At 33.3% G+C, this 12,469-nt stretch overlaps 1 long non-coding RNA gene across 5 annotated transcripts; it reads right to left on the bottom strand.

Annotated features, from left to right (window-relative positions):
- Positions 1-510: 510 nt before the first annotated feature.
- LOC141644006 (uncharacterized) lies at positions 511-6,458 on the bottom strand. Of its 5 annotated transcripts, none has more exons than XR_012543822.1 (7): positions 6,058-6,458; positions 5,785-5,883; positions 4,433-4,539; positions 3,936-4,139; positions 2,761-2,875; positions 871-2,344; positions 511-779 (listed from the first exon to the last, which is right to left on the bottom strand). It is a non-coding gene; the product is annotated as an uncharacterized LOC141644006 (long non-coding RNA). The 5 variants fall into 5 exon arrangements; XR_012543823.1 differs by having other exon boundaries at positions 2,269-2,344; positions 6,058-6,431; XR_012543824.1 differs by lacking the exon at positions 511-779 and having other exon boundaries at positions 786-966; positions 2,269-2,344; positions 6,058-6,431.
- Between the last annotated feature and the right edge of the window lie 6,011 nt (positions 6,459-12,469).

Below are 12,469 nucleotides of genomic sequence, written 5' to 3'. Positions count from 1 at the left end.
GATTATTCAGGTTTTCTTCCCCTTTCCTTTTTTGGAAACTTTTAATCTTATTTTATTCATTCCTCTCTCCTATCACCAAACCCCACCCAACTCACAATTCCTTATTTAATTCATAATTATTCATTTCTCTCTCCTATCACCAAACCCCACCCAACTCACAATTCCTTATTTTATTCATTCCTCTCTCCTATCACCAAACCCCACCCAATTCACAATTCATATTTTATTCTCTTCCTTAAATATTGTGCCCCATCCAAAGGGGAAGAAAAAGAAGAATAGGAGGGAGTAGTAGTTAGTATACATGCAAGACAAGCACGTTAAAGAAAGACCCTCACAATTTGGAACACCACGTATGGGTGTTTAATTGAATAGAGATCAAATAATAGAAAACAGAAAACGAGGCTGAAATTAAAAGTGGCTAACAAAGAGACGGAACACACTTCTTTGTGAAATACTCCAGGTAGAGCATTGTTTAGGCTACTAAATAATTATAATTTGAAATACTCCAGGTACATCTGATAATTATACAAATCAAATAAAAGATAAGATAATTTGAATTTCCGAAATAGGGGCATAAAATATAAAACATTGTACAAAAAGGAGAGGGAATGACGCAACAACTATTGCTATTAAATTTTTAACATAAGATCTATATCAATACATGCCACTAATTATACTCGCTATGTAAGGAAAGAGATATTAGCCGTAGCATCAAAACCGTCTTTGGTCGCGCTCTCTTACAGTAGGATGAGAGTGTCATGTCATGGTTACCTTGTTTGCTGCAAAATCAACATTGTATTAGGCCCTAACTAAGCTTAGAATTGGATGTTCAAGGGGTTTAGCAACATACTAATTTCGTTAAAGACCAACCTCTTCTTGATAGATCGGACTGCCTTATTCAACCTAGCTAAAATATGGTTTCTTTGGCATCCCTAATCTCTTTCACATGTACAATCACCTCAAATCCTAGATCAACATCTTTAATCTCATAAAACCACAAATATTAAATCTGTCTCAAATAACAAAAAGTAGTGTTCTAAATAAGTAGGCAAAAATGTTAATAACGACTCGTACAACAAGCTAATCTCATTAAAAATCCAACCCTAAAGTTCCATAACCTGTGACTCCATCAGACTTTTTCCTCAAAATGAGCCGCCTAACAAGCACCAATGCATCAAACTTCTTAAACACGTCTCCTTTATCACCCGCTAAAATCAATAGGCTATTGGACCACCCTGAATACATGTTTTTACTCTCCATTTGCGATAAGGCAACCACTATCCGAACCGATCACACTACCTCAAGAACCTTGTCGTTTGATCATACTAACTAAATTTGCAAAACTAATACAATTATGTAAAGAGAATGGTGATTTATCCCAGTTAATGTATGTGCCTAGTTGCCTACAAAACTAAAATACTACATCATCATCATCATCAGAGCCTTAATCCTTAGTTGTGAAAAGCCTGAATGCTCAACAAACTTTAAAAAAAAAAAAAAAAAACCTGAATATGTTTGGTCACTGAACACTAATTCCACTCTCAATAGTCATTGTATTTATTTATTATAAATAAAGGTTGCATAAGGACGATAACTGAGTCTAAATTCAAGCAGGATATATTCTGTTTAATTTTTAAGTGCTTAATCCTAGAAATGCACTTCTTTAGAGTCCAGTTTATTGTCACACGAAATTTATCGTCACACGAAATTTAGAACAGAGAGGAATTTCTTATCATCCTAAAATACAGGAATGTGCCAATGGCTACTCCTAGTTTTGCCACATCCATCTACACCAGAAAGATATTTACCGTGCAATTCTATGAGCCAGAGAATTAAGTACCTTAAGACATATTCTAACATTCCTACCATGTCAATTCACAAAATCAGGCCATAGTCGAGCCAGTACTTGCAACAAACAATACAGAACACCTTCATCTACTGACATCTATTCAAATATCGCAAGTTTCAATATATTAAAACTTCCCACCTCCATCAAGAACAAAAGAAGTCCCCGTTTATTTGCTCACTAATTCTTATATGTGACGGCCTCATCATAATCTATATTTAATATGATAGACAACACCTAATCATCAGAATTAGATCAACAATCAATAAAAAACAAGAAAATCAAATAACTATGGATAATCTCAAACTGGAAACATCTCAAACATCATAAACTATGGGCAATCTAATTGATCAAACAAATTACCAAATGAACCAGTAATCATACTAAATTTAAAAAATAGAAAGGAAAAAAAATGAAGATACCTAATAGAAAATCTCCCACTTGTTCCCTTGCAAAACCGAGTAATCGACACATTTAGGAGAGAGGTTAGATCCGTACCTATTAAAAAAACAAAACAAAAAAAAACAGATAAAATTAAGTAAAGGTAAATAGGATGAGAGAATGTCATAAGGAATTTTGAGGAGCTACTGAAGGGATTATCTATGGAGTCCTGTGCTACCCCGACTCTCCGACACGGGTGTCGTGTCTGACACGTGTCAGATACGGCTATTTTGTGTAAATTTTTCAATTTTTTGGTCTAAATGAAGTTTCAAAGTGTCGCGTCGGTATCTGACAAGTAGGTGTCGGACACGTGGCACGGCGGCTAAGTGAAGTGTCGGAGTAATATAGATGGAGTAGCTAGGAGAGTTTTAAAGGTGACATCCACCGACCACTACCGTCGCCAATCACGCCACAACCACCCTGAACTACAGCCAACAACAATTGCCACGAACAAGCATAGAACAACTGCCTACCACAACCACCATCAATGAACCGATCTAAGTGCAAGCTAGCTTTAATTTGTGGGTGATCTAATCTACATCGAAGGCTGAACTTGAGCTTGATGTTCTTCGTCCTCAACAACTGAAACTGCATTAAAACCCCCACGTATCAGAATTCAACCGAAAAAGGCAAACGATGATGAAAATAAATAAGCAAAATGAGCAAGAGGAAAAACATCAACGGTCACCATATTTCTCCTATTCATCATAATCTCCGTTAGTTACAATAATTCCATGTATAAAGTCAGAACCTTTGGTACGGTGAGGAACAAGGATATAAAAAGCCAAATGATACCTTTGTGTATGGACTCACAAATTCCTTCGAAAGTGTTAACAAATCCGTCACTAAACAACCATCAAAATTCAAAACTAAGACCCCGCATTTAAATTAGGTTAAAACCTATCAAAAATCTAGCTAATTCAGCAATTTTTGTTTCGCAACCTAAATCCATAACCAGTCTTAAGATATAACAAACTTCAGTTTAACACAAAATCCCATAAAACCCCAACTCAACCCTGAAAAGTAAAACCTTAAACAAACACTAAAGACTCAATCAAGTGTAACCCCCAAAAATTAAGCAGAGACCTATTTCAGTTAGCACCATTGTCATAATTGCTAATTTTTTTTTTCACTTTACCGTGATTTCACTTACAATAATCCGCAAATTTGATGGACAATTGTCCGAAAGCAAAATCCAACTAAATGATCACATAACCTAAAAGATCTTTCCATATAATACACAACTACCCAAATAAAAGCAATGATAATTTATAAGCACCAAAATGAATATGAACCCAGAAATGTGAACCAATAACCACGCACGAAAGGCAATGAATATGAACCAAGAAATGTAAATTACGAAATAATAAAAGTGCCCTGAGTTAGCCATAAGGGGTGATATAAACTCTACCCAAACGTAATCCATGAACTACATAAATGTAGAAAATATGACGCTGGCAGGTGTTGTTGATCAACCCTGATAACAAAAAGCTAAATATGCATAGGGATTGTAAGGAAACTCTATACAAATCAATAGGGACGGTAAGGACAAAAAAATTAAAGTTAATAAGCCCGGGTTATACATATTGAAAGTAATTAGGTCTCATTCTCATTATCGACGTAGCTGAAGTTATAGATGAAGTTTAACCTCAGCTCACAGGGACTAAGCTGAAAACCTGTTGTTCTTGATTTCATGATCCGCTACTCCAATACTGCTTTGTTTTGTTCCACATGATAACATATTCTTTTTGATCGGGAATTATCTCAAGAGTATAAAGACCCGGGGAAGGATCGTCCTCATTTTTCCAAGAAAAGTTGCTGTCTTTTTCTAGTCTTTTTGTTATACTCGATCCTACAATCAGGAAGCCAAGTATCAGTAAGATTTTCAAAACTCTACTACAGCGGCTTACTCGTATTAGGTCCGTCTCTAAGAACCAGATTTCCTAAATCAAGTAAAACTGCTTGTACTGATTTCCTGGTTGTCGAATTCAAATATGTGGACTAAATGGGTGATGATTTTAGTCCGTTTGTAATAACCAAGTTTCCATCTAAAATTTTAGCTATAACTATGTTTATCTAAGACGGGATTAGCTCTGTTTGCTACCCTAAATACAGTGAATACTGAAATTTTCTTGTACCAAATACCTATATACCAGTTGGAAGATTCACCAGGTTGAAAGTAGCCGAGCTCAAAGTTTCTTCCTGCTGATATTATTGTTTCATCTCCGGAGATCGAGTTGTTTACCGTAATCCTGTCCAAACCAGATGACAAGGGAATTATGAATGAGATAATTAATGTGAGATGATAAAGCTTGAAACATCGATCATACAAGTTATCCATGACATACAAACTCCAAAGGGTAAATGTTATGTTTTTCAGTCAGTTAAGAATAACAAACACAAGTATATAGTGAAACACTGAAACAACGGTTTGCTAGAAGACTAAATAAAGTGGTGGCAACCTAAATTTATACTTCCTAGGTGGTGTCAGATCTATATAATCCAGAAATAAAGTAAATTCTTCATTCAGTATGCTAAATTAAACATTTTAAAAATCTCTACATAAATTTATACTTCCTCCAACCGACGAGAAAGATCATATTTCCAAGTCCCAATTAACATTTGTCCCATTTGTTTAATAGTCGTCTAACCAAACCACTATACCAGGCAACCTAGTAGTAGATAACTTATTTCCTTAAGGACTGCTAAAAAGTTTATACTTTTAAGTCCAAATTTTCTTTTCTTCCAAAAAATCAATCTTATTCCAGAAATGGAAATGTTTCAGGCTGAAATTAAAAATCATAGTTCTGTTGACGAGTCGTCCTCCCCATTTTATCACAAGCTCTACTATTTTTTTTAACTCATAACTTACCACCACGATAAACCTTCATTACCATGCAGCCATTATATAAGAAAGACACAAATAGTTGAGCCCCCACACTTGCACATACCTCTAAAACCTCTAATCAATCTCTATTTTGACAAACATCTACTTAAGTCAGATACCTTTGCTCACTTTACCATCATTTCCTCCATATACAAATAGTCGAGGTATGAAGCTCAATCAAGACTTCAGTGTAATTATAATATTTTGAGACAAAAACAATGCTAAACTAAATGATCATTCTTGTCCTAATATGGGTGGTTTTCCACAACCAACGACCCCAATTCGAAAGAACCCATGAAACAAAACATGAACAAGAAACAATTTGAAATAAATGAGTCGACTTTGGTTAATTAAACAAGCTAATCACTGTCATCATGGTCGAAGTTCGGAACTTTTTCAAAGTTCCATCCGATTGACTCACTCCATCACAAAAGAAACAACGAAGGCAATTAATCAAAATAAAACAAATCATAAACAAATTCGAGAAGAACCCATCAATCCAATCATGAAATACTATACTACTCACCTCTTCAAAACAATCAAAACCCACAATTCAACAACAACAAAAAAAGTAACAAAGATCCGGTAAACAAAGAAACTAACAGCATACCAACAGTGGCACAAAAAGGGTAAGAATCTGCAGCCAAGATGATGGTTGAGCAACAACCTTTAGCAACTTCCACGATTGTCAGCTGATCTATAAGCCCACCTGCGATGGATGAAGCTCATGGCTTGAGAATTTGATCAAAGTAAAAGGCGTGTCTACGAAAAGCGGAGGATCAAAGTAAAAAGAACAAATCATTGCCGGAGGATCTCATATCATAACATGTAATTGGAGTTACTACGAAGTATGATTTGAAGTAAAATAAAAAGAGTCACAAACCTTGATCTTGGTCTTAAGAGCTCTAGTAATACCAAGCTTAACTTCATTATATGAACCAACCGATTGTCTGATCTCTCCATACTATCTCAAACCAATTCCTAAAGTTTGGTTTTTTTACCGAAAGAAGATTAATTAAAACTCTGACGAAGCTAAAAGAACTCAAATACTCCGTAATAACCCAGGAAAAAGTCGACTAAAAACCCAGATCACCAAAATTAAATGGAAATGAGTGGGTGAGAATGATACAACAATGTCGTAAAAGGAGTGGGTCAGTGGGTGTGAGTGAATGTGAGAGAAATGGAGGGTGGGGATTCAAAGGGGAAATCAAGGGTTGAGGGAGAACAACTACTATTCATAGCTACAGTTGCTTGAACTCCTCTCTTTTTAAAGGTAAAGGATTTATACAAGGTTTGGCGTGTTGATTCCATCAACAATTTAAAAGTTAACGTCCACCAAAAAATGAAAAATTAATAGACTAATTATTGTAGCCTGTACCCTGTAGCCTGTAGTGGGATTTGTTAGAGATTCTGCTTCGAGGACGGTAATTAATACCGAGTCAGATACAAAATGAAAAATTAATCAATAGGTCTTGATATAGATGGGTGGAGCGAACAGACGGATAAAGACCTCTAATAAAATGGGTAGGGGGATAAGGTGGGACACCCTCCATGTGCTTCCCACTTTATGATAAATGGATATTTTGTGAGAGGAAATGGTATTCGTCTATACGTATAGACGGATAGTGTCCGTCTATAATGAGAATTTGTGAAAATTAATAGACTAATTATTGTCTTTGATAATCTGTTTCAATACAAGAAATGGGAGATCGCGCGATCTAAACCCAAGATTAAGTACTAATCTATACAATATTATTAAAAGGGGAACTTAAAATGTCACGTATACAATGCCACCTAGCATTAACAAAAAGCCAAGTCACTTACTACACATGACAAATTTTAATGTGACATGGCGAATAAATATGACATGAATTATCAACTTTTTATTACATGACATTAATTTAAATATATTATTTTCTAAAATTTATGTAAGCCTTACAAATTTACATGCATCAAAGTTTCATAATTTATAATTGAAATTGAAATTTTTGTGATAAAACATGTTATTAGATTAATTAAAACTTTTCATATTATTTAACACTCATCATTTTTATTAAGTGTTTTTTCCTATTTAATTCATTTTTTTAATAAAACATGTTAATAAATTGATTAAAACTCTTCATAATACTTAACACCCACCAAATTAATTAATACTTTTTCTATTTAATTAATTTTTATAGTAAAATATGTTAATAAATTGATTAAAACTCTTCATATTGCTTAACCCCCACCATTTTCATTAACATTTTTTCTTATTTAATTCACCTCTTGAGTTTCTCGGCATTCAATTATATTATTCAACAATAACACAAAATAAATTAAAAATAAAATTTAAATATTGGAATCTATGATTGTATAATGGCTATAAATGTTTTAATAACACATATTTATATTCACTTCATTTATTTATTTAATACCTATTTTCCATTTACCCATCAATTTCTAAGTTGTGGGCTATATATTTTATGGTTTAATTTATTTATTTGATTATGATGAGAACATATATTTGTATGTTGTTGTTGTTGTTGTTGTTGTTGTTGTTGTTGTTGTGGTGGTGGTGGTGGTGTAGTCCTACAAAGTATATTTTATTTTTTATGTTTTTGGTTTTATGAATTTTTTGCTTTATATCTGAATTTATCTTTTCCATTTGGTTTTTAAATGATTTACATGTGACAATGTTATTATTCGTTTGCCAAGTTGTTGTCATATTAATGTTTTTACTCTTTGGTCAATAACATTTATTTTTATTATATAAACTTTAAAGTATCATGAAATGTATGTGACTGCAGATAAAAAAAACGTCATGTGGGTAATTTGAAGAGGAAAGAAATGCAAAAGACACAAAAATGAGGTAATATCAAAGGTAAAGAAAATGTAAGGTATCAACTCATAAGTTATGAATGTATTGTTTATTAGTAGATAATCTCAAATAAAAGAGCACATATTTTGTGTCAAATGTCAATGGGTTGGAAAGTCTCTGGAACAATTTTGGATATCAATTTTGTTCAAATAACGATAATTTATTTCATAATCTCATATTTGTTTTCGTAATTGACACAAAAAATTAAAATATTTGTCTTCGTAATTCAAACTATTTATATTTTATAAGAAAGACGTAATTGTCTTGTACTATATATCGTAATATGTGCAAGAATTTGTTACACATTTATACTCAAAGTTAAACATTGGTGCTCAATTTTACGTTTAAAAATAAACGTCAAAATTCTAATAAACCATAATTATTTTGTTGGGTAATTCGTACTAATTACTGAGTTATATTTTTTCATAGGGACGATTCATTGGAGAACGAAGAAGATATGTAGAAGTGAAATAATAGGATTAATTAAACAAATATATATTGAAGATTAATTACAAGATTGACGACATCAACGTGAATGACTAATAATTTTTTTTTTTCAAATGTATGATTTATTTTGATATTTGTTGGGTTTTTTCATCATTTTACCTTTGAAAAATAGCACTCTTCACCTACTTGATTTATTTAATTTATCGATTTTGATCTTTACGTTAACATGTCAATGCCCGTTATTTAAGTACACGATCTATCATCAATTATTCATGAGACGATCTTACTATGTGGTTTGATATTTTACAAAATTACAATTTCTAAAAACACTAAAAACATCACACTAAAAACAAAACATCCCGTGAATATCACGGATCACAAAACTATTTTGCCTAAATAAAGTTTCTCACCGGTTCCGTTTCATGAAATATTCGGCCTCTCGTTAACCTGTTAATCGTATTATTGTCATTAAAAGTTAACGTCCACCAACGGAGCAATAATATAATGTTCTCTGACACTCTCTTTCGCCTCTTTTCCGATCTTCCCTTCTTAATGAACAAAGCATGGTGAGATTCGTTAGGAAATTGTGCAAATTTTATCAGACAGCTAGATGCAAATCATGCAATCTACATTATTTGTTACATAAAAATGTACTTGTTTTGTGGAATACAATTTTGGATTTGTCGATAATGATAATTGTACTTCTTATAATCATGCACCATGTGACAAGAGCAAATCGATAATGTTATACCAGGTAGATTTGTACATCAATAACAATCCAAGTTATTAATGCTTCATCGACTAACTGGAAACCGTCACAGTCTAAATCACAGCAAACCGTTTCTACGCTATTATCCGCCTGTTACGGTGCATATAAAAATGACCGTCTCAAATACATAATGTCGGCCATGCATATGTATACGATGTAGATACAATTTAAAATGCTAAATACATAATGTCTCGAACACCGTCTTGGCAGAATGCATTGGAAAAAGCAACATTTATCTTATATATATGTGAGATGATATTTGATCCTTCTTATAGTTAAAATAGCTAATAATGCAGTCGTAAACAAGTCTAGCTGCTCTCTATATATCCATCTAGTCTTACCGAGTAACAAAATTTGTGCTTATCTCTAATAAATTTTATTTGAATTAGAGAGGAAAAAAAATAAAAAAAAATAAAAAGAATGATTGTGACTCGGTTGGGGTGTATCTCGTGGTTTAATAATTGAATGCTAAGGAGTCAACATGGCGTCGAGTTTCATGCAAATCAATATTAAATATTTGAACTAAGACGATTTTACCTTAATACTAAAATAAATATTACTACTCCCTTTATTCGGTGAATTGTTATCTACTTTTATTTTTGGGTACATTATTCATTTGTTATCTATTTTTCTATCTCAATATATCTATATTCTCTAATAGCTTATTTCACATGCATTGGTTTTTGTGTAAAAAATAGATAATAATTCACTGAAATGGAGAGACTATTACTTATTTATTATAAAAGTTAGGTTTGAATCCGTTTTATAATTACAGCTAGTCTTGCTTGTGACGGGTTATTCTCGTCACAAGCTTGTGACCTCTCACAAAAAGGGAAGAGGGGACAAGGTGGGGCACCCCATATGCTTCCCCACTCACCTCTCATGGGTCATTTATGAGAGTAAACGGTTATAATTATAGGGTGGTTTGCATAATTGCATGAGTGGGACTCAGTGATCACACGTAGTAATAACAAAATCAATGTAGGGGACACTAATCTATCGTAAAATAAGAATAATTAATAAACAAATTAGTTTAGATCTTACACAATTAATGCGCGTATTATAAATTGTAGGCCTGGCAAAACGGGTTATCGGTTTGGGTTTGGGTTGGGCTAATTCGGGTGGGGTCACTTCGGGTCTCTCATTGATTTCGAGTCAGGACAGGTCATTTCGAGTTTCAGGTTTGTTTCGGGTTTGTTGGTCTGGTCCATTCTGGGTTAAGCGAGTCGGGTTGTTTCTGGTAACAAAATTATATATATTTGAACTAAGACAATTTTTTCGATATATAATTGTCAATTTAAATTAAATTATATATTCATCTAGTCTTACCGAGTAACAAAATTTGTGCTTATCTCTAATAAATTTTATTTGAATTAGAGAGGAAGGAAAACAAAAAAATAAAAAGAATGATTGCGACTCGGTTGGGGTGTATCTCCTGGTTTAATAATTGAATGCTTGTATAGTTGTATACTCAATTACTCATCCATAAGGAGTCACCTGCAGTTTGAACATGGCGTTAAGTTTCATGCAAATATTAAATATTTGAACTAAGACGATTTTACCCTAATACTAAAAATAAATATTACTACTAGTTTTTTTGCCCGTGCGATGCACGGTTTTAATTCTGTTATTTTTGAAATTTATTTGTCACTTTTGGTATTTATAATCCTGCACAATCGAGTCGGGTATATAGAACTGAACGTTTTTCCTTTTGTAAATATAAATTACGGGCTACATATTATGTAGTCCGATATACTTTGTATATGGATGTTTCTTGTTCTAATTGATTAATTGAATTAATATATTGATAAATTTTTTAGTTTTAAGTGAATTAGAAATTTAAGTTTTGTTAAGAAACATTACAACATCCACCTATTTAGTCCATCAATTAGTCTTGCTGAAGACGGGTAATGTCACTTAAAAAACGAATAGGGAGGGACAAGGTGGGGGCACCCCCATGTGCTTTCCTCTCTCCTCTATTTGGGTCATTTGTGAGAGAAAATGGTATCCGTCACTCCAAAGTGACGGATACGTGCCGTCACAAATGAGATTTTGTGTTAGTCCATCCACAAATTCTTCTCAAAGTGAATGGTCGGATTGACTATACATTGTGATAAATTTTGTAGACTTTTTAAGTGAATTAAAAACTAAAGGTTGTTTTAGAAACATTACATCACAACATCCACTTTTTTAGTCCATTCCCAAATCTCTCTCAAAGTGTAGGGTCGGGATGACTATACATTTTCTGTTGATCCACCTTTTGTTCATTTTTCATTTTTATTTGTCAGTCTTCACAACTCCTTTACCCAAATGAAAGCCCCTAACCGCCATCCTGTTATCAAAATCTTTATCAGCATGATCATCTTGTACACCAGATTTATATGTCCACCCATTTATGGAATAACCCAAATCAAAATCAATATCAATCAGATTATCTCGCCGCATTGCTTTGTTTGGCTTCATCAGCAGGAAAAAAGATTGATTGTGTTGGGAGATCAACGAAATCAACGAAATCAATCTGATTTATTTGTCCTTGGTATGGCCTCGCCATATTTTGATTTATTTCAATCTGCTTTGTATTTCTTCATCAGCAGCACCATGTGGCATCATCATAGTCGTATCTCCATCATCACTGATCACCCCTTATTTATCAGGTATAGTCTGATTTATTTCTATGTTTTGATAGATCTTTTATTTTGATTTTGATGCATGTGTAAATGATATACCTACGATCTTCTTCATGAGTCGATCTTCCAACGGAAGATTTTCAATCTTGTTTCCATCTATTTCTCCTTTGTTAATTTCCTTATTTATGTTTGAACCAAATTTGTCGTTGATCGCCGCATCGAAGCTCCATTGCGCATCTCTATAATCGATTCTCCATCATCATCGGTGCATCCTTAACTATTCGGTATAGTCGACTTATTTTAAAGTTGTGAGACGATTTTGATGTTGATTTTTATGCATGTCAAAACGATAATCTTCTTGTTTTCGCGGATAGTCGGATGTCCCAACTGATATTGTCACAAGCTTGTTAAATTGTGGATTGTCTGTTTTTTCCCACTTTATTTCTACTTTGGAAATTATTTTAATCATGTGTGAACCAGTTGTCTATTAAGTGGATTTTACGTGTCCCCATTTTTACCAAGTGGGCAAGATAAATCAATGTGAATACGTGTCTTCAATTTAAATCTTAGACTGGGTAGTATAAATAGAGAT

The sequence above is a fragment of the Silene latifolia genome, chromosome 2 (assembly GCF_048544455.1).
Source record: "Silene latifolia isolate original U9 population chromosome 2, ASM4854445v1, whole genome shotgun sequence".
In the NCBI taxonomy this organism is placed as follows: domain Eukaryota; kingdom Viridiplantae; phylum Streptophyta; class Magnoliopsida; order Caryophyllales; family Caryophyllaceae; genus Silene; species Silene latifolia.
The sequence above is the reverse complement of the archived record's forward strand: the minus strand, read 5'-3'. Positions and strand labels throughout refer to the sequence as shown.